We start from the raw sequence: 21,764 nt of genomic DNA, 5'->3' as shown, positions 1-21,764 counted from the left end.
AGAGGAAGGTAAAATACTCCGAATCAGGAAAAATATTTTACAGAGCAAGGTAATTTGAGAAACATCTTTCATCTGTTAAGATTTGAGCCTCTCCCAGTAATAACAAGAACCTGATCAAGCATGAATTCTCCCTAGCTATCTATAGATTTGTACTACACAACCTTAGAAATGTCATTGGCACACTTCACAGTATAATCAATATATTCTTTTTAACCTTTGCGCAAGAAGGTTGGGATACAGACTAAGATTGATAAAAAGACTCTCCTGCAGTTTGAAGGGTGCAGAATTAGAGAAAAAAAGCAGAACTGTAGGATTTTGTAATGCACAAGCTGAAACTTGCTGTGTTCATTGCCAGAGGCTACAGGTTCGAGTGAGAGTTTAAGTTCAACTCAAACTTCCAGAGCAAATAATCCAGATGCCCTCGATCCTCCGGTTTCAGATTCATTCCTCTTCTTGGTGGCATCAGTCTCTTGCCACACCCTCCTCTACTTTTTCATGGGCTTTGTGCATTCTTAAGAACCGAAGAAATTCTTTTATTGTTTTTATTAGCTGAAATGACTAAGAGAGGGCTGCTGTGCAAGCATAATCAGGAATGTTCCCTGTAAGTGAATATATGGCACTAGAAACTCAGTCATAGCTACTTTACTGAGCCAAGAGCAGAAAGCATCTTTTCCTGGAGCTTTTACTGAGTGAATTCCCAAAGGTTTTCTAGCAGCTGACCAATAAGAAAAAGAAATGTTATAATTTCCACAACATGTTTTTTATGAATCTGAGAACAGCTGAAGTGCTTAGTAAGTACTTTTCTTCTCCTGCTGTCTTATTAGAGGGCAGGGATTTCTTGACTGTTGACCCTGTCCCCCATCAAAAAAAAATCTGCTGTGCCAAAGGAAATGTGCAAGTGACTGTGATGGGACCTTGTAATGACATTACAGGATTGTCGCGAATATTGGCATTGGATACTCATAGAATATACTGGTGAGCCTAAAAAGGAGCCGGATCCTGTTCAGCGATAAAGACACGGTCTTATCCCTATTAAAGCTTTTAAGGACTTCTTCTCAGTTTGTTTCTTATGTCATCAGAAACACAGATTTTACCACATCTTGGACATCTTATTCTGCAGTTTCACTCTCTGGAAATGTTTGCTGATAGGTAATCTTTTTCTTTTTTTGTTGTTTTGTCTATCTCAAGCTCCCATATCACATATCCCAGGGGGGAATATAAAGATTTGGAAACAGAGAATAACAAGACAAAAACTGCACATTAGCTTTGAATGAGACATATATTTTGTTGCTTGGCCTGAGAGTAACTCCTTTTTACAAGCAAATCACCTTTGGCAACAGTCAAGGACTTGGTTGATGCAACTAATAGTAGATCACCAGCATTCGTAGCTATATATGAATTACAGTGATAAAATGTCTGCTTTGGTCATTAATGTACAAGTTAATCACCACATTGTAGCTGACAATTGTTTCCAAGGGAACTTTCTGTATAGCAAAGAATGACTGGGGGGAATGAGGCGAATACTAAAGTGAATTAACTGGGACTCCTGAAATCTTGCATGTTGCCTGTTGATCAATGTCTGTTAGAAACAAGCAGCAGCAAAAACTGAGCCAAACCTTGTTCTCCTGCCTCTTTGTGGTTTGTCAGACTTGATCTTTTTAACATTCATTGGTTAACTCTGAAATTTTAAGGTATTTCTTGCCATGTTCAAAAGAAATTGTATGGTTTGTGCCTTTCTTTTTGTATTAGCTATATTTTATGTCATCTTTAGCCAAATGGCATGAGCTTTTTATGACATATTATTTGCTCTTCACAGATCCCATTATGTTACAGTTAGTAAGTGAAGGAAGTGAAGAGAACTGTCTGAAAATCAGTACAAATATTTCACAAATATTTCCTTAGCAAGAAATATTTTAAATCATGAATGGTTTGGTAGTAACTCGCTTACTAATATGCCATGAAGTACCAGATAAACCTTTGGTAACTGTGAGGGAAACAACAGTAGCTAGAAGATAACTTTTGGTCTGCCACATTGTTCACAAGAACAAAATAAATGATGTCTCAAGATTTCAACTTATATCTGCAGAGACCCAAAAAATGAAGTACTCTAAAAAGCTGTGTTCAGTAAATTTCACCAACCTACAGTAATGGACTTAAATTATCCGAGTAACTGAACTTGTACAGTATTTGTATACAATTTGTAATAACATATATATATATATATATATAAAACTTTGTTATTCTAACTGATTAAAAGAAAGCTACATATTTCTGTAGTGAAATGTAATTTACATTGTGATGTATAAATGATACAGATACTGTGATAGCTGAGTGTTTTTTAATACTACATTTAGTGTTATTATATCCTTATGTAACCAAACTTCGTGGAGTGTGTGCATATGTGTGTGTATATATATATAGGTATATACCTATAGAAATAGAATATTGATGGAAAATTATGACCTACATGCCATTGTATTTTTTTAAAAACAAAGTAATTGTCCATCTGTCAACTATGAGACAAAAAAACAAAATAGGGAATGTCTTCAAATCTTCCTGAAAATGAGAAATATTTGAAAGTCTCTATGTAAGTTTTACGTAGTCAGAGTGCTCTGAGGTACAACTATGCTCAGAAAACACACTGGCACTATAAAATAGTATAATTAGTTATGAGAAAGCATGAAAGTAGAGACAAAGGCTCTGATAATTGTGGAAGGTAAAAAAGGAGGTTAGGAAATATATTGTTAATCCAGAAAAGAAACAAATATATTCAGCTGCAAATCCTGCTTTTAAGTGACATCATGATATAAAGAGATCTCCCTCTCTCTCTTTCCTTTTATATATATACCCTTATATGAATACATATATCCTACGTACATACATATGTATGTAATCCAGCTTGCAATGTAAGACAGTTCAGTACAGGAAGGATGCGCAATCATTTATGTTTCCATTCTTGTAAAATTTGATTTTTTTTTTAAATTCGCACAGTGTTTTGCACATCAGGTAAAATTTCTAAAGAAATTAAAGAAGAGCTCCTGGTGACTAAAATGGAATCAGTATTTCACCTAGGCATGACATGGTTTGCTTCCTTCCAGCTAGCATTAAATAGAAAACAACAAATAAAGACATATTGCAGTGGAACCAACCACAATTGTCTCTTCTGTCTGCGTACTTGACAAATACCCCAAAATAAGATATATAAGGATTCTCTTATACTAAATTCAGTATAGGAAATCTTTAATAACTAGAACTGACTATATTTTCCTCCTTTAGACTGTTCTATTTCAATGTTTCATAAATCCTTGTATTGATTAGCTTTATATGGAATGTTGTCAAGCTCTAAACACAAGAAATTAAACTGAGCGGCAGGTGAATTTTAGCACCATCCTTCCAGCCAACACAGCAAAACAAACCAAAAAAATGAAACACACAAGCTATAAATCCAAATATATGCAAAGGAATATTAATGCCACAGCTAACTTTGTTAACTCCAAAAGTTCTGATTTTTTTGTTGCTGAGTTTCACAAATCAAAAGCCAGAGGCAGGAAAAACTGCTTTATACTGTTTAGTGACACATATTAATACTTATTATAATAATTTAATGTCTGTATTCAGACGTGCAAATAAAATGAAATAATAGAGAATATAAAAGAGTAAAAAGTAAGCCTTGAACGTTATTTGACTCACATCTGAGATAGTTTCTGTGTGAATCTTTTCCACACAGATTTTCTGGTTAGAGAGATCCATTTTGTTTATTTCGTGTGACTTCCTCCAGTTCAGGCTTTGAACTTGATTACTTGTGCTTTAGTGCTTTAAGGTTTGCTTAAACGACCACTTAAATTGCAACACCAAAACACTTTTATTTTCCTTTTGGCCATGGAATACCATGAGGTATTTTATACGCTGAAAAGACATTTGTGCTTGATGGGTGTGAGGAGTCTCATCAGTTACTCCACTGGGATCATTCTTTGGCTCAAAATATATGCATTTTTTTTGCAGGATGTAGTACTAGTTTGGAGGATACCAAATTACTCAAGAGAAGAGTCCTTTCTTTTGCATCTTGAAAATGACTGATGGTAACATGGTATGGGAGGATCCTGAATAATACAGTCATCAAGTGCTTTTAACTGCTTTTTAACTAAATGTAGCTTTTAACTAAAATTATCAACATGATGAAAACATACTGATTGTAGCTCACTGAATTTACCAAGAACTTTTCCAGAAGAAACGGCTGTCCACAGCTCTTTGGCTCAACATGCCCAGGAGAAAAGGGGAAATCAGCTGTAACACAAGTGAACATCCATTTCCTCTTCTGAGAGCAGTCTGCTTACAATTTTTTTGTACAAACAAGCCCAGACACTGCCCGTTTGCTCCTGCCTTGCTACCTGCTCTCCTGGAGTTATGGCCAGCCTCTGGGCAGCGTTCTGAGTTCCCAGTTAGTTCGCTGAGGAGCGCTAGCAACCACTTGCTGGCAGCAGGAGCTCTTCCTTTATATCCAGGAAGATCAGTAAAAACATTATGATTTTATGACTCTGGAAACTACTGGAGAAAAAACACACTAGGAATGATTCTCTTTGGTATGAAGGCTGCTGTTGGCTAATTTGCAGTTGAAATGGCCATTAAGCAGGCATAGATTGAAGTCATGTATATTTTAAGAACACATTTTACAATGCGGCAACAGGGTAAAATGGCCTTATTGCCTTCTGTGGTAGACTGCTCTAGCATCTCAATTTCTCAGTCAAAGTTAGTGATAAATTAGGTGGAAAAAGGACAAAGTTGAGGCAATTTTTTCTGATTTTTTACCAGTTTACAGGTACAAGGGGGTCAACCTAAGTGATGAGAAAAGTTAGTGAAGCCTCCATCCCAATTGCATTGTCTAATCCAATGATTCATATAGCAAGCAAATTGAACAGATTTTTCCTCAGTTTGATATTATATCATATTTTTTTCAACAAACAATAGTATGCCACAATGCCCTGATGGCAACTGCCTACTGAAATGCTGTTCTCTTTCTGTTTTTGCTGTTACAAGGCTTGAATGTGCAATGTGGTTAAAACCTGACTTGAAATTTTGACTTTGAGAAGATTTAATTCATTTTTGGCACAGAGCAGTTCTATACTGAATGAGGGAAGAAAGAACAAGAAAGTACTGAATTTCGAGCTTCAAAATGATTTTCATTGAAAATTTTGAACCTGGCAAAAAGAGAAAACTTTGAAGAGTTTATCAACAATAACAATGAATGCTGTTTTCAGATTTTTACTGTTCTAAGTCTGGCTATCTGTAAAAGTGAAAATTTAAAAAGATGTGTTAACATTTCTAGAAAAAAAGCATTCGGGTTGTTTCTGATGAAAATAATTATTCGGAATAGTGGATGAACTCAACAGGCAAAAGAAAAAGAGACCCATCTCTACAAAGAGCCATCAGCAGAGAAAAACAAAATTGGATCTTGAAAGTTCTTTCAAAACTTCTTATCACAGGAAAAATAATTATCTATGTCTAGCTGTAGCATAATAAAGTTATTTATTTCATAAAGTAGCAGTCTATTTTGTTGCATACCTGTACGTTTAAAGTTAGCATAAAAAACAAACTTGGGATATATACAGCAAAACTTTTATCCTGATGGACTTATTTTTGACACCAGACAAAATCTGAATAGTATGCAATTAAAATAGTATAAAAAGTTAATCTTTTGTCTGAGAATATAAATTGTATGTATAGGCGATCTTAATAGATACTGAATAAAGCTATCTTTTGACTACATGCATGAAAATACATTAGTTTTGTTTTTTGTTTGCTGGTGATTCTTGAGAGCAGGTATACACAAACCTCTATATAACAGACAAAAAGCTAGAGAAAGGTTTGAGAACTTTATTAAGGCTGCAAAGTTAAGTTCGCGGAGGCAAAGAAGTGTTTAGGATCTGTGTGTGTTTTCATCCCCAGGGATGCTAGCTGGGGATGTTTTCATCCCCAGGGATGTAGTATGCTCCTCAGCTCTAGTCACAGTTTTATAGACCTGAATACCAGATCACTGGGCAGTTCAAACTGGCTCCAGATCAAGTGGGCAGAAAAATAATGCTACTGTCAAACTAGCAAGAGCATCCACTGCCAAACTTGTCTCAACCTTATATTTTTATGCTGGCCTCAAGAAATGAATAAAACACATGAGCATGCCTGAAGCCAGAGTGTATGAACTGAACTTCCCCAAAATTTGCTAACCAATCTGGATTGGCAGAAACAGTTTAAATTGAATCAGCATTTTCATGGTGCTGTGTTTATTTCACGGTACTAGGAACCCTAAAACTGGATTTACTGTAGCGTCAAACAATGGCCATGATGTCTTTATATACATGTGTTCTCATGCAATCTTTAATTAAATGAAGAGACACTATTCTTTTTCCTTGGGATCTCTTCCTCCTTCAGGGTACAATGTACATGACTGCCATATAATGAAAGGCTAGCTGTCTAGCACCTCCTCACTAGTTTTCATGGCTTTGTGCCTTATTCACCACTCCAGAACTCCTGCTCTGAAGATAAAACTATTAAATTCTTCATGGCTTTTTTATTTTACAGTCTGAATGTTTCTCAGACATACATTAAATGTGTTTTCATGATATCCTTGGCATGTGAGGGATATGATTATTATTCATATTTTCTAGATAGAAAAGCAGAGTACAGGGATATTAAGGTCAAGTTTCTCCACTAACCCTGTGTTCCCAGCTAGAGGTGTTTAGGATCTCTGTTTGTTTTTTCCCCCAGAGATGTTAGCATTGTATTGTACAATAGTTTATGCAAAGTACAGCTCTCTTGATCTTAGTTGCAGGTGTGACTGCTGCAAAGCTCTGTAAATCAAAAACCAGGGTCTAAATTGAGGTACCCAGAAGGCGGTATTCCCATGCTTCAGACATCTGCCTCTCCTCCCTCTGAAAGCAATGGACACATTGCTTTTCAGAGCAGTTCTGGATTCCCTAAATAATCACCTGCGCAAAGTTGAGCTTAAATGACTTGACCAGCATCTTGGAGGAATTCTGTGGCAGAAGCCTAGATAGAATTAGGGCCCCTGGTCATCATTTTTGCCTTAATTAGGACATCTCGCTTTCCTTTCCACTTCAACCTACACATCTCTGCACCGGCCAAAACAGGGAGCCTGAGGACAGTAACCACCTTCATCACTTAACTCGAATTTATCCCTAGTGCAGGTGCATCCCGTGTCTCGAATGATACAGGGGGAAAAATAACAAGCAATCAGATAATTAAAGACTATATCATAATGCATGTATGAGGGGGTGTGCATGTGAGTGTTAAGGTTGCCCAGGCAGCACGGATTCTGTCATTTCTTACCTTCTGAGTGATTTCGTTTGTAACCATGATAATTAAAGCTGATCAGCACATTTTTGGAAAATGCTGTTTTGCTGAAAGTGAAAACAGTCTACATGAACGTGAGCATTTTAACCAACAGACTGTTGGGAAACAGACAGCCTGGGCCATGCTTATTCCCTTGCCCGGTTTACAAGGTAGGCTCAGGACTCCTGCACAGGTCTCAGAGGCCTGGCTCCAAGACGAGCTCCTCAGACATGTGACAGCGCTTCCCAAAGTTACAGCTGAATGAAGGGATCTAACTAGGAAGGAAGGAGAGGCCACGGTTTTACCCAGTTCTGGAACACTTGTATATACTTGCTTAATTTCCCAAGTTATGCTGCTACTTTTTTGTTTCTAAGACTGAGCTGAATTCTGCTCTCTGTTCAGTCTACTACAAGAAATGCCATTGCTTGGAACCATATTGACATTAGGAGCGCTAGAAAGTGATCCACCACTCAGGCCTTTGCTTCATGAACTGAAGACTACTGCTGTGAGCAGACTGGATTACTATTGGCACTGATCCTAGAAAGGGACGAGTCGCTGTGGCAGCAAGTTTCACAGCTATGTACTTACTAAGAGTGGAGGAATAACAACACTCAGAAAACCTCGCTTGCATTTCATCCTCTGAAGAGAATAGTATCTTGTGGGCTCAACCTCTCCTCAACTTCAAAGGCTTCTCCTATTCCCTTTCCAGTGTGTCTCACTTGTTTCTTTTCCCAGCTCCAGACTCCCCATTTCACCTGTCCCAGCGGCCATTCTTTAGGTGTCTCATTCCTGTCCTAATCTGCTGCACTCACAAATCTGAACCTCATCTCTCCTGGCAACTGCTCTTAGTTTTCCTCCACCTCCTCTTTCTTTGTTCCTGCCCCTTTGTAGAATAGGACTGCACCTCACACTCATTCTACTCTAATTCCAGCACAAATTTCTTTCTCTTTCTATCCTCATCTTCTTCCTTCATGCTCTCGCCTGGCTTTCAAAGAAATTGGCTTAAAATCCCCTGTGTGATGTGCACACTAACTAAAGAGATCCTTGAAAGCTCGGGAGAGAGGCTCGCAGCCTGGCCCCCCTCAGCTGAAATGCAAAGAAAGCCTCTTCCACACATGGTCTGGTGCAGTACAGATGGAATCCGCTGGGATCCTAGCTACTAATCCTAGTGAGTCTCTATTTAGCATGTGTGATTTTTTTTTAGATTTATATCTTAGCAAATTTGGGTTCGTGCTCACAGGCACTGGAAAAGACACATCCTTTCTTACAAAGACTACTGCCCTTGTCTGTAAGAGAAATACAGTTCCAAAGAAGAATTATCTATGTTTAGCATTTGATTAAACTTAGTGTGAATAATTAAAGAAATCCATGCAAGTGAGTAATGAGAGAACAAGCTACAGCTCAAGTGAAATACTCTGATGTGCAAAAAACAGAATCAGGTGGGAGTGTGAGAAAACCCTGTGTTGACTACAAGTAGGAAGCAGAGCAAGCTGCTATTATCTGTGGCAGTTAGTTCTTCCAAACCCAAACTGAGAAAACTTACCCTTGCTGAAAACAACTGTTCCCAGCACCACCATACATAAATCCTGACATCCTCTCTTCCTCAGGAGCTTTTAAAAAGCGTTTTCTACCAAACTTCCTATAGTAGTAGAGCCATTACCAATGCCATGTTACTTATAGTTGTAAAAGATTCATGATGTGATTCTGAAAAATCCACCAAACTCTCCATGTTTCATTACCGAGGGATATGCATTCACTTTGCACCAACCCAAGCACTAACCATAATAAAGTGCAACTAGCACTGCCAGGAAGTACACAAAGATTAATTTCAAAATGTTATGAATATTAATTTCAAAAATAGGAGAGAGATGAGACAATAAGTGTGCACAGCTATAATAAACTAAAAAATCATGTAAAATATAATCATTGACTTTGATATTCAGAGGGTTTTTTGATATAGCATATTTAGTTGCTTTGTTACTCGTATTCCCTTTTAAAGGTTTCATAATCCTTCTACTTTTTACATCTCTTGTAGGGTTCATCTATACTACCAATAGAATAACTAGGGGCTTTGGTATAATTGTTTTAAATAGTCATGTCATGGATATCTTCTCGATGAAATTCATTTATAATGTCTTTTCTGCCTTGATACTTCTACTGTAAATTACAAACCATACAGTTTCTTCACCTCTCCCCTTAATGCTTTGAAATAACTGGGTTTAGTGCAAAGCTTTTCCTTCTGGATCCGGGTGTTTTCTCTATCTCACACTTTGCTTTCCCATCTTCCTAGTTGCCAGTATTTCTAAGCTTCTATATACGTGATAGTTTTATACAACTAAGCTAAACAGTATCTGTGGCCTTCTACCTTCTCATGTTCATCCCTGCCATCGTGTACACCATTCACAGCTTCAAAGGTTTCCCCAGGGGTCCTAGCACAGTAGAAAATCCTGATTATAAGTGACATTTGAGTGGATTTTTAGAATTAGTGTATTAACAATTATACCCAACCTTAGGCTCTTTATTAACAGTATCAAGACTGTAGTCTAGTGCAGAACTCAATGCAGCTGTGTCATCTTTTCATAAAAGCAATTTCCAGTGTATGCATTGATCTTAGCAATGATCTAAGGATGGGCAAAGAGGTTGGTAATGTCCTTTTGCTAAATAAAATTGGGAGCTGTGGTTTTTTTTTTGAAGGGTGAAACATGCTTGGAGTCAGTCAGACTTGCATCATTTGAGGTAAGCACCTTATTTGGCCTACAGAATAGAACATTTCCATTTGCAGTATTGAGGGCAACATGTGAAATATTATACAGATTGTATGTATAAGAGGTCCTCTACAACAGGTCTTTGAAAATTGCCTAGAAAGCAAATTGTACTCCTAAAAATATTTACAAAATCATCTCTATATATGCATATATGTTATGAAGCAGTGGAATCCAACAGTTATGGCACAGACAGCAATTGTGGATGGACGTGGCCTCATCAGCATAGATGTAACTATAGAAAATGTCTTTACCCGTGTTTTGGAAATATACTCAGGTACTTTCATCTGCTGTGATGTGTCAGCAAGTTCCATTAGTGTTCTAACTGAGGTTAAAGACTGAAGTCTGTATGAATACCTATGAACCTATATTTTCGTGCCAAAAGATTTTTTGTGTTTGTTTTTTGTAGGTATGACTGCATGCCAATTAATTACAATCAGGTGCATCTTTTTAATGAATTTGGATTAGAAGCTCCAACTGTAGTCTAAATCTGAGAGGGACTCTGCTATCCATTTCTGTCAATGTTTTATTAGTGCTTCTGCCATGAGTATTTAATAAAGAACAAATTTAAGAGTAATGTGCTTATTGAAAACACCTATGAATATAGATGATAATTGTGGTGATGTCAGAAATTGATTAACCTGTAAAAAATTAATAACTAGTTTAACATTTTCTTTCTACAGAAGAAACACATTTGTTTTTAAAGGCCTGCAGAAGAAAAAATTAGGTAAGTCAAGTATCAGGACAAAGTGATTACTTAACATCTGTGACCAAGGAAAAGGCTCAAGGAGAAAAATCATCCAACATCTGCACTGTCGGTAAAATACTTGGAAAAAACACAAGTGAAGTGTGATTAATCACCATGGATGTATGATTGAGTCAATTGACTGTTACTTTTTCATGATGATTAATCAGCTACAAAAATTATAATTGTCCCACTTGTAGTGGCTGCATGCTGTGCCTGATGACATCATTTGGGCTACAGATACTCAATGAGTGGTTTTCAAAAGAATATGCAGATGAATCGGGAAGGGCGGGTGAGGTTAAAGCTACATTTTAAAGAACATCTATGGCTTTAGTAACCCAGACTTGGAATTGTTTTAGCAGCTCACTGAATGGACAACACTCTGTTATTCCCATTTTGGACTATCATAATCAGATTAAGCTAAAATCAGAGGAATGAATTTTACCATTTAACCTTATTAAATAATATTTACATTGGAGAAGCTTTTGGAGGCAGAGAACAAAACCAAAAATATTTTTGTGGCATCAGATAAATGAATGGTACATCCTCAGCATACTGTGTCTAATGCATCTCAAGAAGGAGATGGCAGAAAATAGCGAGCTTCCAAAATGGCAATGAAATGCTTAGAAGAATGAATGTAGGTTAAGAAAAAAGATAAAAAGACTGGAATTGCTAACTTTAGAGTGGAGGTGAATAGCAAAGAAAATGATAGGAGTATTAAAGATAACAAATGTATAGTGTGGAAAAAAGAAGGCTATCTATTTACTCTTTCTAAGAATCAAAATCACGGGGTCAGTGAAAATGAAAGTAAGAAAATTCAAATCCAACAAAAGACACTTAAAAATGTCAAAGAGTATAAAACCAGCCCAATGGAATTCATTGCAACTTGATTTCTGTAACTATATTTAGACTGTGGGATCAGAGAGCCCGTATTGGGTTGGCAACTAGGCATTCCCCATCTCCGCTCGTCTCTACCCAGGACTTGGTTCCCAGGAGAGAGAACCTTGGCCACATTGCCCAGAAGGGTCCCACAACCTGCCTGGGTCAGCCCTCATCCTACATAATGATCAGGGAAGTGGGACTGTCCTGTACAATCTAGACATAGCCTTAAGACCAGAAATGTAATACAAATACTATAAGGAACTATCCTTAACTCTCATAATTGTAACAAGAACCCTGCATTTTTTAAGGGATATGCAGACATGCTTTAGGGCATTAACCAGCCACTTACTAAAGGTTTAGAGAGCAACTCCCTTTAGAGGCAGGTGTTTCCACAGTTTTTTTTGACAAGGTTTCTCACACCTTCCTCTAAAGCAATTGGGATTTGGCATCTGTCACAGACAGGGACCATGCTAGATGGATCACTGATCTAATCCAATATGTCAGTTCCTCTGTTCCTATGAATAGTGTGCAAGCTTTGTAGCAGATACTGGTTTTGCATGTAAGCCTGAAAATGTCATCAGACTGTTGAATGGGTAAAGTGCAGCATTTTATAAACATACAACCCTCAGGGCTCCTAAGGAAAGACTGTTACTTTGGGATCTTGGATAATCTGAAAGGGACGATGTACTAAGATCTGACACAATAACCCACATGATGAATTATTCCAGGCAATTTTGCCCCATCAAGCTAAATTCAAATATACTAATGGACTGTGCAAAGGGCTGTGTACTGCAAAAACCTCAACCCCTGTTCACTCGCTATTATTTTAAATGTCTTTGTGCCTATAAAGAAATAGTTACTTGCAGACGACAAGATCCTGCTTTAAACCTAAAGTTCAAAGTCTTATTTAGGAAGAGAGATTTTTTAATGGAAAAATTCTTTAAAATCCTCAGAGATAACATCCTTAGAGGAATATCATCTTTTATGCTCATTTAAAATAGATTTCGGTCTTCTTTCCAGTCTGTTTTGAGCAGGCAATACCTTTCTGAGCTGTACATAAAACCTCACTAATGATCTGTAATGAAGTGCTTTTTTTTGCACATCCAGCATTTTTGCTCTAAAGTTCAAGAAAATAGCACAATTTTGCCAGCACTGTTCCCCTTTTAGCACACTGGCTTTGCTTTTGAACTGCAGCACTAGCAGCAAAACTGCGAAGAGTAATCCAGTGTCTCCTCCTTAGGTTGTCAGTATGTGTAGTCTTACACCTATGCATCCTAAAGCTCAGTTCTGTTTTATTCCTCAAATGTTAACCCTTATTAAAGTACATTCTCTAAAAGCCACAGAAAAAAAGAAATTCTATTTACAGGATTGTATTTACAGGAGATAATCTTGGTAACTTCTAGTGTTTAGATAAGAAAGAGAAACATGTGAGCGCTAGTCTCTTGAGTTTTTCCTAGGTACCTACTAATTGTTAATTATTAGAGACTAAGTCACTGAAGTGAGTCGTTTGGCTGGTGTCTCAAATGCTGTCATTTACTACTACACAAATCAGCCTAGTGATAGAGTGTCTTTAAATTAGGTTACAACCATGCAGTTATTGGACAGGGAGTAATTGATAAAACCATTAGTAACACTTGTAGAGATAACAGCTAGCAAAATCATGCAACCATAATTATTCCTAATGGATACATGCTATAAATTGTGGCAAGAAAAAAATCTTGCATTATCTTTCAATCAAATTTGACAGTCCTGGTAGATTACTGTAGACTAAATGCTCATGTATGAAAAAAAATGACCTATCAGAATATCTTTCCTTTTTTTTTTTACTTCTCCTTTCCCATCAAATTATGTCGGTGTTTTTGTAATTTCTTTCTGCAATGACTTTCAGGCTAAAGAAAATGTAGTCCTTCTTATTAGTTGCCTTTACCAGAATGTTTTATATTTTCAGTCAGACACAAGACACGTCAAGACTTTTTATAATGTGACAACATGAAAAGAATTACCAGTTTGAATAAATGATTCCAGGTTGCATTACATTTTTCCAACAGCAAAATGTATTCTTTAATAATACATAAAGTTTTATCTGTATTCTGGTGTTAACATTTGTTTCACTGAACAAAGGCTCTCATTCTTAGTGCCCTTCCCCACCCCCTTCTGACTCCTCTCCCATCAAAAAATCACTGGTTGTTTCAGTGAATTTTCCCTCTTCCTCTGCAAGTGACAAAGGCCAGAAGCTACCTCTATTGACTAGATCAGACTTATAGCTTGATCATATCTTTTCCCCCTACCCTTTGTGCAAGCTGACAGTCTTCAATCATACACATAAAATTTTAAGAGGAAATGGCTGAATCAGTCAGAAGAGAGGTGCGTAAGTTACCAGACCTCTGTGTTACTTTTATAATATTTTGCGGCTGTGGCTATTACTGTGAATTTCAAAAGTCACAAATGATTTCTTCAGTAATTCTTTTGCCCCAGGGTCCCCACAAATTTTCATTCACACAGTCATGTCCATTTTTTTAGAGGGACACCAATTCAGGGACATAGCTTAGCTTGAGAGTATTCAGAGACTTTAGCTTCCATGTCCCTGGTTCAGATCCAGCCCAGGTTGGCAATATCACCTGCCTCATGTCTTATCTTTGAGGCTCAGTTGAGTTCCTGATGGAAAATGTCCACATAAGAAAAGCACTACCGCAATTAGCATACACTGATGCTCTTTTGGCATCCTTAGCAGAGGGGCTGCCAATGCCGAACTCTCTCTGTGCCCGGGAGGGGCAATCATTTGAGAAGAAGGTTTGAATTACGCTGCAGGTCACTGATGCCGGACGTGCTGTTGTTTCGCTGCATGTTAGCAGAGGAATTCCACACTCACAGTGTATTATTCAGCACCATATTGCAGGTGGAACTCCATAAAGGTATAAGGGATTTTGTATCTCTCCTCCCAATACGCCTAAAAGCCGAAAAAGAGAAAGTTCCCTGAAAATGATACTAACAAGTTTTTTCCCAGGCTGGCCATACTGCATGACTTTCCCCAGCTTGTGAAAACACAAGCGCACACTGCACTGAAGCTGGTCACTTCTGCCTTGCACACTCGTGTTTTTCAGTCTTGTGGGCAACTTCTCTCCTCCACCCTGTCCCTACAGTCAAGGGCACAAAAGCATAACACTTACAGAGCATCACACTTAGGTTCATTTGCCATCTGCTAATTTGGAGAGACTGAGGAACTTCTGGGGTTAACCTATCGCATTCCTCAGTGTGAGAAAACTACTTTTAGACGATTCTTTCCCCTGGAAAAGCACAGACATAAAATGTAGTTAAACCTAAAAAACATGTCTTACTGCAATGTGAGGAATTGCATGCACTAGGGGATTTTTATTTTCCTTCCATTTTACTCTGACACATGGGTCACAGCGTACCTATCATTTCTGCATTAGCCAGACTTAGATTAGCTTAGCAATATTTCTTGGCAACTCCTGAAGTCACACTAAAATGAGTCATCAACATCTTAACAGCATGACAAAATGACTCCGTTACTTCTACAAACAAGCACCCCAACTTCTTATTGATTTGCTGCATGCAGATTTAATGAAGATAAGTCAGCATTTACTCAGCAATGATAGCAAGTAGGAGCAAAACATTTGGCCATTTTAGAAATCTCAGGTGTTGCCTCTCCATGAGAGCAGGGCAAATTTATTTTCCCAACCCTGAGAGAGGATTTAGTAATTGTCTTATTCTGCTGCAGGTAGGGCAGAAGCTAGGATTTTGGCTTTGCTCTCCTGTATGGGTGCTGTAGTGAAAACCTACTGTGTCTAACTCCCTGGCTTGACAATCTAAATGGATTAGTTTTATGACTGAAGCAAGGACATCCCCTTACGTATTATATGCATCAAATTTCAAACAGGTAAATGCTATCCTCATCTTCAATAACCACATCCACTTGATTTTTCTTGCTGAATGATTTGTTGAATGTGCATACAGACCCATACATAAAATGCTGCTTATTACAATGCAGAATTGGAATCCAACCTAGACTTATGTGCATTTTTATGATACCACCCCAAACTATAAAAATTCCATTCAGAAATCAAGTTAAAATTCAACATACAGAAATGTTTCAGTAAAAATAAAAACTGAGCTTTTAATACTGTTTTTAATGGATTGTTAAATGCTTATAAACCAGCTTTGAGTATAACAAATTAACTCAGTGAAAATTAGTTCAGGTGAAACCCTTTGATTTTCTCATTGTCATCTAAATTAGAAATTTACCACCCTGGCAGATATACTGTACCAGAGCAGTACAAGCTTGTAATATATCCAAACTCATACAAACCTCATACTTCCCTGGAGAAAGTTGAGTTTCTAAAGATTTAATTCAAGTTCCAAGGTTGAACTGAATAGATCTGAATTTCTCCTTAAAATGGGAGTTTCATTCCAATGAGGACTCGACTTCAGTTTACTGCTTCTTCCTAAGTTGTGACAATATGGCACATAATATCGCATGCAGATAGCAAATCAAATGCACTGACAGCACAATCCCAAAAAGGGTGCCCAAGACCACACTCTGAAGGTTAGTTGTAAGATGGGATTCCATTTTTTAAACCCAATTTTAAGAGACTTTTCCAAATCATGCTGTTGCAACATTTAAACAAATCCAATATATTTCCTGTGTCTTGCAGAGTGTCACAAAAGAAACGCAAAACAAAATCGCTCCTATTTTAAAGGCAACAAAACTATCTGATAATGATATTTTCCTGTTTTGTATGCTTTCTCTCTCTTTTTATTCATTTTCATGTAAACCCAGCCTACATTTTCATGTAAACCAATACTTAGCTTAAATAATGAAGAAAATATCCACAGAATTATGGGTACAGGCTCTGGCCTCCATTAAGTATGCTTTACTGAACAGCTCCAGTCAGATTGAGAGATGAAGAATTTTACTTCCACAGTGATGGAGTTGTGTGACTGTCCCTATTCTGCATGTCTTCCCCAGTTTATGGAGTGATCAGGATGTTGTGAAAAGGAAGACTACCAGCCTTAATTACTAGTCAGTTACCACTTCAGCCAGGAACAAGTTACTGATATTCAGGATTCCTCTAAATTAGGAAGTTGGTTTGAGGTTCACCGTGAGTGTTTGAAGGTCCCTGAACCTACCTTTTTGCACTGTCTCAGATTCTGCTCCAGCCCCACTATGACTAGACCTAAGACTTAGTGATGTAGGCCTACACCATGCAGTGCAATGTTGTGCAAGGTTTGCTAAATACTACATCTGAATGAGCTGGTATGTCTATGCAGCATGGCAAAACTCTGTGCAAAGAATCTAGCTTAGGTCCTGGAAACAGTATAACTTGTTAGCCAGGTGTTCCATCAGGGTTAATGAACCTTCTCAGCTGACAACACTGCACTGCCAGCTCTGGAGCTAGTTCACTCAGAGTCAGCTCAGGTATCTTTCCAAGGTGCTGTATTTCATAATGCTTCCTACTGGAGAAATTCATTGTGCTTTTTGTAACACTCTAGAGAATCAAGTAAGGATAATTATCCTGTTTGACAGATAAGAAAATTGAGGCACAGGCTGTTACTAAATCAGATTTTGCTTTCATTGAAGTCAGTGGTAAAGCTTCCATGATTTACTATGCCTGATCTCATCACAGTCACTTGCTGAAGTCGCACAGAAGGTCTGGGAGAAACCCAATACAGAATCCCCAAGTCCTGGCTCCTATTCTTCCTTCCTCATTTTTTTAACCTGGCAAACTCTATTTATCAACTGTTTCTTGGGTGTATGCACTTATGTACGAGACCTAGCCACAGAGTGCTTCTCTGAGAGCTGTAGGACATGACTACTCTGAATATCTGCCTGCATCAGTGTAGTAGAAAGCCACAAGCAAACACTGTAGAGGCTCTAGACAACAGACTGTTCATGTTCTAGTCCTTACAAGGTCTCCAAGGACACTTACACACTTCAGGTAGGAGTTTTTTTTCCTAGTAGGGCTGCCAGAAAAAGAAGTACAAACATTTTAGGCACATCTTTGTGATCACAGCACATAAAAGAAAGAAAACCTCACCTGAGTTTCCTGCTAGCTGGTATTTTCTCTACAGCCAACAGCAGAATTGCTGTCCTTGGATAATTTCCATGTGCTTTCTGACTTTTTCCTTCACTATGGAAATTAAGCAGTCCTCTGCTGGTTGGGTATTGAAATGGAAACAATACAGCACTCAGTAATAAGCTTTCTAATTTATTACAGTGTTTTTGCAAATGACATTCTGCATAAACTATTTGATATAAAATCTGAAAATATCCCTGTACCAATGCTTTACTAGGGGACTTTTTACTTTCTGATCTGAATCAGAAATAGCACGGGGAGAATGTGAAGGTGCACAGCTACAAGTCTAAGAATGACAAATAAAGAATTGGTGGGTTTCTATAAAAATAAAGCACATCAGGAGAGGCAACTCCAAATATAGAGGATAAATAGTTATGAAAATATTCATGCTAAATTTTAAGGGTTTTTGTCAATCCACTAAATGTGTATCTACATGATTATAAGAACTAACATTATTAAGAAAAATTTTTCAAGCCCTGGTCTCAGAAAAAGCACACTTAAAAACAGATAGAATATAACTAAAGCAGATGATTTTGACAAGAAGCTTTTATAAATGATTCCAAAGACAGGCTATCTAGGACTGTTAGCCAGGGCAGCAGAATATATATGTTTAAGAAAGTCAGAGACAACATTCAAGCTACAGAATATTACCTTTGATATATATTATAGATATGATATGGCTGTTCTTGAAAAGGTGGCAAGATTGAAAGCAGAAGTTCTGAAGACAAGCTGAACATCTAAATCTATAAGTCTGGAAAGAAAAATCGCTTAAGAGGAGATTTAATTGAAATATTTAAAATTTTAAAATGGAACAGATAATGTCAACATGAGCTGCTATTTTCAGACCAGCACAAGAAGATAGGACAAGAGGAACATAAATGGAAATTAAAGGTGAACAAATTCAGAACAGACATAAGTACTCATCCAGGATGCGAATAATAAATGTACAAAGAATTGCCATGACTAGTGAGGATTTGAGGCAAAAAGTCTGGTGGTCATTCTGATGGGATGTACAGTGGATGTTCTACACAAACTGCAGTCAAGCAAAAGAGGCATGTGCTGGTGGACAAAACAATGATGGTTCTCTCATTAACTTTCCCTCTTGTTCAAATCAAATCCAACTTAAAAATAGCCCCAAAGTTCAACAATCTTTCATTGCCCTTATTTTTATCAAGTAATATCAGATAATTTTTAGGGTTTATCCCTGTGAGATTATAAATTCACCTTGAAAACTACAACCAACCTTTGTGCAGTGAGTGGTATAGAAGATATTCTTCTTTTCATTTAATTCCTTGAATTTTACTTTGAATCTTTCTTAAGCATTTCTGAGGAAGAACTTTATAACATGTAGTACCAAATCAAACATATATAGCACTATACAATAAGTAGCATGTGATTCTTTAGGATAAGGATTGAGTGCAAGAGTAATTATGCACACTAGACAATTTTTAAAAAGGAGGTATTAGAGACTGGCCTCACTGACAGGAACAGAGAAGATTTAAGGGGAATTTTGTATATATCTTACACATTGCTTGAAAAAAAATCTCTGAGCAAACCATTAAGAGTCTAATTCAGTGTCTGTGAATAAGATTATTCAATCACACAGCACATGGTAATATATGTCATAATAATCAAGGAAACTGTGTTAAGTATAGTCCTTCCTTAAAGATTATGTATAAAAATATAAAATGTGCAGTAATACACTGTTTATATACATGTTACTGTTTATCCAAAAGACTTCTGGGGCAAGCATGGAGAGTTTTTAAATACATGTTATTACAGTAACATATTCAAATACTAGCAAGAGTCTGGGATTTCCACTGTGGTGAGCATTTAAAGACAGAAGAGTGATAAACTATAACTTTTAGACCAAAAAAGCAAAGCAACTAAGTACATTTGAGAACAAATGGAGAAGTCACGTCTTGAGTACAGAAACAAAGAAGATGAATATTAGCTGCTGGATAAAGATTATAGATGCACTGGATTAGAGGCAATATAGCTCTAATTTGGGAAGGGTATGGCAATTAAATGAAAAAAACCCATAAAGGGAAATTGGAGATGTTACTGTAAAAAAAGCAGAAAAACTTGAAGAGCTAGAGCTCTGTGAAGAATTGCCCAGACAGCCAATAGTGATCCCACCTACAAATAAGCCTAGTTCTTCATTGTATAGCCAGTAGTGGAGCTATATCACAGTGTAACAGTGCAATAATAGTTTAGACAAGGCCCATATTAATTCTTGCTCGTAGTAATTAACAGATTTACTTGTAAATTCTGAATAAATTAATCCAGTACTTAAAGAATAAGTGCTATAATATTATGAAAGATTTTTTTTTATTTTAATTCGTAACAAAGAGGTTGAAATAATAGCTCCAAGGGTTTTTGTGTTTAGCGAAGTCAGTAATTCTAGTTCAAGTAGGGGGTATTAATTAAACAGACCAAACTGTCTTTGCCCTCCCTCACCAACATTTATATTTTCTTCAAGTAACACGAGGTAATGGTTTGATAAGGGAATGTTTCAGTCTTTTTCAATTAGCTGTAAAGTATTTTTTTACAGTAGTCTGGTTTCTGGTTAGCTGACCAACAGAACAATGATGGCTATTTTATACTGCAGAGACAGTGCTGACAGGAGGTATAATGAGAGAAACTGTCTCAGATTTTCTTATTAACAAGTGTAGCCAAAGCCCCCGTTAGCCCTGCTAAATGGGTAATAGCATATTGCTCTATTGGTGAAGGCCTTTAGGAGATTACAGACAAAGTTGGTTAATTAGTGGGATCTGAAGTGTTACTTCTAATGCTGTCCCAGCTCTGCAGTTTTCCTACAGTTTCTAATTATTTGCCTTTGAATAAGAATACAGTACTAGATTTCCCAACCTGATTATTTCATAAAATCTGAATGGATAATCAAGCACTACTTATTTCAATCAAAATACAGTCAAATTGAACTTAACCACAGATGTACGAATACGGCAGATTTGGTATTGATATTGATTTTCCAGTAAATCATCTTAAGTTCGAATGATCAAAAATCAAGACAGGTCAACATCAAAGAAACAGGAATATTGGCATGAAATCAAGCTCTCTTGATTGGTACAAATTAAAAGATCATTTATTAGTGATTATGCTGTATAATACTGCCAGTGCCAAATGAATGCAATTAAGATGAAATGGGCCCCTGCAGCTACAGGGGTTAATAAAGACTGAATTCCTAATGATTTTTCCATTAATTATGAAGATGTCCACAAAACAGCTTTAACAAAGCTGTGGCCACCTCTGACAAATCTTTGTAATCTGTATAAAATGTCTCCCTTAATTGACACATTATTGGGATAATGTAAAGATTTCAACAGCTCTCAAATCATTACATGCCAAATAAGGGCACTCTGTTAAGAACACAAAACTTGGGGTGTGGAAGAAATGCAATGGCTATACATGTTTTGACTGGCTTGAAAAAATCCACTTTGTTTCAAGGGTAAAACCACATACTTCCTTATTGGAAACATGGTTATACCAGAAAGCATGGCTTTAGTGCCCTAAACTGCTTGTGCTTTTGAGGGGTTAGGGAGGCAAATGGTATGAAATGGGAGAAAAGACTGAAAGATTTAACAGAGCCCTTCTCTTCCTAACACTGCCATGGGATTTGAGCAGCTGCCTCTACAGACACTTAGTTCATTTTGAGGATGAATGTGGCCCTGAAACACTGGAGAGAAAGAAAAAAAGGAAAAGCCTTACCTTGGAAAGCTGCTTACCTGAATAAGCCGTTTCACAGGACTCCCACTCTTGGGTCTTACACCCCTGCTGTGTGACTGGTTTGATATTTCCAGAGCAAGCAAAGATTCTGACCTTTCTGTGGGAAGGGTAAAGCCAGGTGGTGCCTTTCTCTCCTTTTTTGTTGCTTATCAACATAGAGCTTTCTCTGATTGCTTCTGAGAGCAGGTT

The sequence above is a fragment of the Dromaius novaehollandiae genome, chromosome 3 (genome assembly GCF_036370855.1).
Source record: "Dromaius novaehollandiae isolate bDroNov1 chromosome 3, bDroNov1.hap1, whole genome shotgun sequence".
Lineage (NCBI taxonomy): Eukaryota > Metazoa > Chordata > Aves > Casuariiformes > Dromaiidae > Dromaius > Dromaius novaehollandiae.
This window is presented reverse-complemented; position numbering follows the sequence as displayed.